The 5,459-nt window shown below is 46.2% G+C and overlaps 1 pseudogene; it reads right to left on the bottom strand.

Annotated features, from left to right (window-relative positions):
- Positions 1-2,486: 2,486 nt before the first annotated feature.
- LOC102767790 lies at positions 2,487-4,212 on the bottom strand (annotated as a pseudogene).
- Positions 4,213-5,459: the final 1,247 nt, after the last annotated feature.

The raw sequence follows: 5,459 nt of genomic DNA, 5'->3' as shown, positions 1-5,459 counted from the left end.
ACGGGTTCGATTCGGTCAAGGGCACATGCCCAGGTTGCAGGCTTGATCCCCCAGTGAGGGGCGAGCAGGAGGCAGCCGATGATGATTCTCTCTCATCATTGATGTTTTTATCTCCCTCCTTCCTTCCTTCCTCTCTAATACTAATAAGAAATGTATTTTTTTAACCGTTTGGCTGCTGACGTATTTTCAGGTCCATTCCACACAATCTGCTTAGCCCTAGCAACAGCCTCAGCATAGATTTTGCTGCTCTCACGACCACAGTCCAAGCCCATCCAGCCAACAGGTATGCCAGAGGCCACAGTGGCTTGGCCGGTCTTGACATTCTCATCAAACTTAGTTTTTTTTTTTTTATTATTACTGCTTCTATTTCATCAGTTATTGGCCTACTCAGGTTTTCTAATTCCTCCTGATTCAGAGTGGGAGATTATATTTTTCTAGGAATTTGTCCATTTAATCCACATTGTTCAGGTTGTTGATTTTATATATTTTTTCTTAGTCTCTATAAGTTCTTCTTTGAATGTTTGGTAAAAGTCCCCTGAGAAGCCATCCGGACCAGGGCTTTAGTTTGCTGGCAGTTTTTTTATTACTCAGTAGGGTCTTTTGTTACTTCACCTCTTTCATTTCTGATTTTATTTGGGTCCTCTCTCTATGCTTCTTGGTGAGCCAAGCTAGAGGTTCATCAATCTTGACTATCCTTTCAAAGAACCAGCTCTTGGTTTCATTCATCTTTTGTATTTTGTTTTTGTCTATGACATTTATTTCTGCTCTGATCTTTATTATCTCCTTCCTTCTGGTTACTGTGGGATTTTCTTGTTGTTCTCTTTCTAATTCTTTAAGTTGTAAGGATAAATAGTTTATTATTAATTTTTCTTGTGTGTGCAGGGGCTTTTTTTTTTAGGTAGGCTTCTAGTGCTATGAAGACTGCTTTAGCTGTGTCCCAGAGATTCTGGGTTGTTGTGTGTTCATTTTCATTTGTTTCCAAGAGGTTTTTTATTTCTTTCTTGATCTCATTGGTAACCCATTCATCCTATATAATAAAAGGCTAATATGCAAATCAACCAAATGGTGGAACAACTGGTTGCCATGATGCACGCTAACCACCAGGGGGCAGACGCTCAATGCAGAAGTTGCCCCCTGGTGGTCAGCGCAGCGGCAGTGGTGGGAGCCTTTCCTGCCTCTGTGGCAGTGCTAAGGATGTCCGACTGACGGACATCCCCTGAGGGCTCCTGGACTGCGAGAGAGCGTGGGCTGGACTGAGGGTTGCCCCTCCCCAAGTGCATGAATTCCATGCACTGGGCCTCTAGTCTATATATATAAAAGCCTAAGCGGCCATTATGACCGAATGACCAGAACGACCAGAACAACTGATCAACCAGTTGCTATGATGCACACCAGGGGCCAGACAATCAATGCAGGAGCTGCCCCCTGGTTGTCAGTATGCTCCCACAGCCAACCTCCCACAGCCACTTCCCCCAGCCAGCCGGCCAGCCTCCCACGGCCCCTCCCACTAGCCAGCCAACATCCCGTGGCTCCTACCCCCAGCCAGCTGGCTCACCCATCAGCCCGAAATATTAGTGGCACAAGAATAGGCATGTAGATCAATGGAACAGTACAGAGACCCCAGAAATCCATCCAAGCCATTATACTCAATTAATATTTGACAAAGGAGGCAAGAGCATACAATGGAATCAAGGCAGTCTTTTCAATAAATGGTGTTGGGAAAATTGGACAGATACATGCAAAGAAATGAAACTAGACCAGCAACTTACACCATAGAAAAGCATACCATGGAGTCAAGACAGCCTCTTCAATAAATGGTGTTGGGAAAATTGGACAGATACATGCAAAAAAATGAAACTAGACCACCAACTTACACCATACACAAGAATAAACTCAAAATGGATAAAAGACTTAAATGTAAGTTGTGAAACCATAAAAATCCTAGAAGAAACCATAGGCACCAAAATCTCAGACATCTCTCATAGCAATGTGTTTACAGGTACATCTCCAAAGGCAAAGGAAACTAAGGAGAAAATAAGCAAATGGGACTACATCAAAATAAAAGGCTTCTGCACAGCAAACAAAATCAACAAAACAAAAAGGGCGCCCATTGTGTGGGAGAACATATTTGGCAATCATACATCTGATAAAGGGTTAATATCCAAAATATATAAGGAACTCATACAAATTAACAAAAGGAAGACAAACAATCCAATTAAAAGATGAGCAAAGAACCTTAATAGGCACTTCTCCAAGGTGGACAAACAGATTGCCAAGAGACATATGAAAAACGCTCAAATCAGAAACACCAATCAGAAAGAAAGTATGCACTCTTATGTTCATAGCAGCACACTTTACAATAGCTAGGATTTGGAAACAGCCCAAGTGCCCATCAATAGATGAGTGGATGAAAAAGCTGTGGTACACTTACACCATAGAAAACTATGCAGCGATAAAAAAGAAGGATCTCTTACCCGTTTTTTCCCCCAGTTTCAATGAATATTTTTATTTATTTAACAGATCACCAACTTTGCCTCCCTCCCTCCCTACAACTGGAATTTCACCTGGTTTTCATGCGAGTAGTGAGACAATGACAAAGCTAATCATTATAAGTTACTCCAAGAAGAGAATTAAGCTAACAGCTTACTTTTTAAAAACAAAATGTAAATATATGCACTGTAGGATGTATAATGGTTTAGTCACTAAGAAATTCAAATGGGATCCTGAAGAATGGAAGCAAGTCCAGGGTGCAGTAAAGATGAGCTGAGATGCTGTGCAACCATTTAAGTGTTCCTGGGCCGCGTCTCTTGGCCATTAGCTGAATCTTGACATGGGGGAAGATTTTTAGCTAATATCAAGTAGAGATGTGGAAAGCACTAAGTTCACTAAGGGGATGTGCATAGGAATCAAAAGGCAGGAAAAGTATTAAACATTGCTGAGAGCATCCACCCCAGGAAGGACTTTACCTTCCAGGAGCTCTAATCTGGCACCAGCCCCAGTGCTCACATGGCTGACTTTATCCTCTGTGTTCCATTTGGCACATCAAGTAGCAGTGTCCCCACCACCTGTGATGGTGATGCAGCCCCTGGAAGTGGCTTTCATCACCTCGTCTATGAGGGCTTTGGTCCATCCGGAAAAAGGTTCCCATTCAAATATGCCCGCAGGTCCATTCCACACAATCTGCTTAGCCCTAGCAACAGCCTCAGCATAGATTTTGCTGCTCTCACGACCACAGTCCAAGCCCATCCAGCCAACAGGTATGCCAGAGGCCACAGTGGCTTGGCCGGTCTTGACATTCTCATCAAACTTGTCAGCAGTGACAAAGTCAACCGGCAAGGTAATCTTCACACCATTCTTCTCAGCTTTGGACATCAGGTCTTTGACAATCTTGGCTCCCTCTTCATCAAACAGAGAAGTGCCAATCTCCATGTTGTTGAGCACCTTAAGGAAGGTAAAAACCATTCCACCACCAATAATCATCTCATTGACTTTGTCCAGCATATTATTAATCAGTTGGATCTTGTCTACAACTTTAGCTCTGCCCAGGATGGCCAGGAAGGGTTGCTCGGGGCTTTCCAACGACTTGGCAAAGTAGTTCAGCTCTTTCTTCATCAAAAAACCTCCAGCTTTCTGTGACAGACTGACTCCCACTGTAGAGCTGGAGCAGTGCCAAAAGCATCATTGACATAGACACCCCCCAGCTTGGAAAGTGAAGCTCGGAAAGCTTCTATTTTAGCTGGCTCCACTTTAACTTCGTTTCCAGAAGCATCTTTCCCCTTCCCTTCTTCTTCCACATGAAAGAGAAGGTTCTACAACAGGATGACAGACCCAGCAGCTGGGGCAGCACAAGCTTTCTTCACTTCGGGGCCCATGCAGTCCTTCAAGAACAAAACATCCTTGTCCAGCAGAGATTTGAGTTCTACAGCAACTGGCTCCAAAGAGTACCTGTCAGGCATGGGGACACCATCAGGCCGACCCAGGTGGCTCATAAGAACAACGGACTTGGCTCCATTGTCCAAGCAGAATTTTATACTTGGGATGGCAGCCTCGAGTCTCTGATTGTTACCTGGTTGTTCTTCATAGGAACATTGAAGTCCACTCTCATGATGACCCACTTGCCCTTCATGTCCAGCTTGTCCAAAGTCAGCTTGTTAGAAAGAGACATCTTGGCAATACAGCAGCCCAGAGAGCCCACAGACCAGTCAGTGACAGAGACAGCAGCAAATGTTGGATCTCTTACCCTTTGAGACAGCATGGAGGGACCTGGAGAGTATCATGCTAAGTGAGATAAGTCAGTCAGAGGAAGACAAGTACCACATGATCTCACTACATATGGAATTTAAGTAACAAGATAAACTGGTGAACAAAATAGATCCAGAGACATAGAAGCAGGAACAGACCATGGAATCTCAGAGGGAAGGCGGGGGAGGGTGGGTGTGTGGGATCAACCAAGAACTTGTATGCAACTATGCATAACCCTGTGTCCAAGGGTTATGCATATAGGGTGGTGAAAGCCTGAGGTGGGGAGCAGGAGTGGTCTAAAGGGTTAGTGTGGGGAAAAGGAGGACATATGTAATATCCTATCTAACAAAGAGGCAATATGCAAATTGACCATCATGCTGTAATAAGATGGCTGCGCCCACAGCAGAGGCAGAGATACTGTAACACAAGATGGCTGCACCCACAGCGGAGGCTGAGTTCCCGTAACGAGCCTTAACGAGCAATCAGCAGGGGCCTGAGGCTGTGTGCACTGGGTTAGGGCAGGAGACCTGAGGCTGCACCCCCACCCAGTGGGACTTGACAGGGGACCTCAGGCCATGGCCCTTGCCCGCACCAGCCTGGAAGACCTCAGACTGTGTCCCTGCCCCCATGCTGGGCCGTGGGACCTGAGGCCGCACCCACCTGCCCAGTGAGGCTTGACAGGGGACCTCTGGGCACACCCCCTGCCTGATGGGGCTTGACAGGGTACCTCAGGCCACACCCCTTGCCCCAGTGCTGGGCCGGGGGACCTCAGGCCATGCTCCTCACCTGGCCGGGCTTGACGGGGACCTCAAGCCTGGGCTGGGGGGCCTCAGGCCGTGCATTCTGCCCCAGTGCCAGACTGGGGGACCTGAGTCTGTGCCTCCCACCAGGCAGAGCTTGATGGGGGACCTCAGGCTGCACCCCCTACCTGGCAGGGCTTGATGGGGGGACCTCAGGCCATGCCCTCCTCCCCAGCAACTGGGCCAGGTGACTTGAGGCCATGCCCCCGACCCAGTGGGGCTTGACGGGTGCAGGGCTGGCCGGGTCTGGGGATATTAAAATATTTCCTCTAATTAATTCCCTTTTAATGTGCACAAATTTTGTGCACCAGGTCACTAGTTTTCAATAATAAATATTAAAAAATAAAATAAAATAAAAATATAAAAGGAAATTATTTGAAAAGATGCAGTGTTGCTTATTTATCTCCTGAAAGTAGT

Source organism: Myotis davidii, unplaced genomic scaffold (assembly GCF_000327345.1).
Source record: "Myotis davidii unplaced genomic scaffold, ASM32734v1 scaffold642, whole genome shotgun sequence".
Classification (NCBI taxonomy): Eukaryota; Metazoa; Chordata; class Mammalia; order Chiroptera; family Vespertilionidae; genus Myotis; species Myotis davidii.
This window is presented reverse-complemented; position numbering and strand designations above follow the sequence as displayed.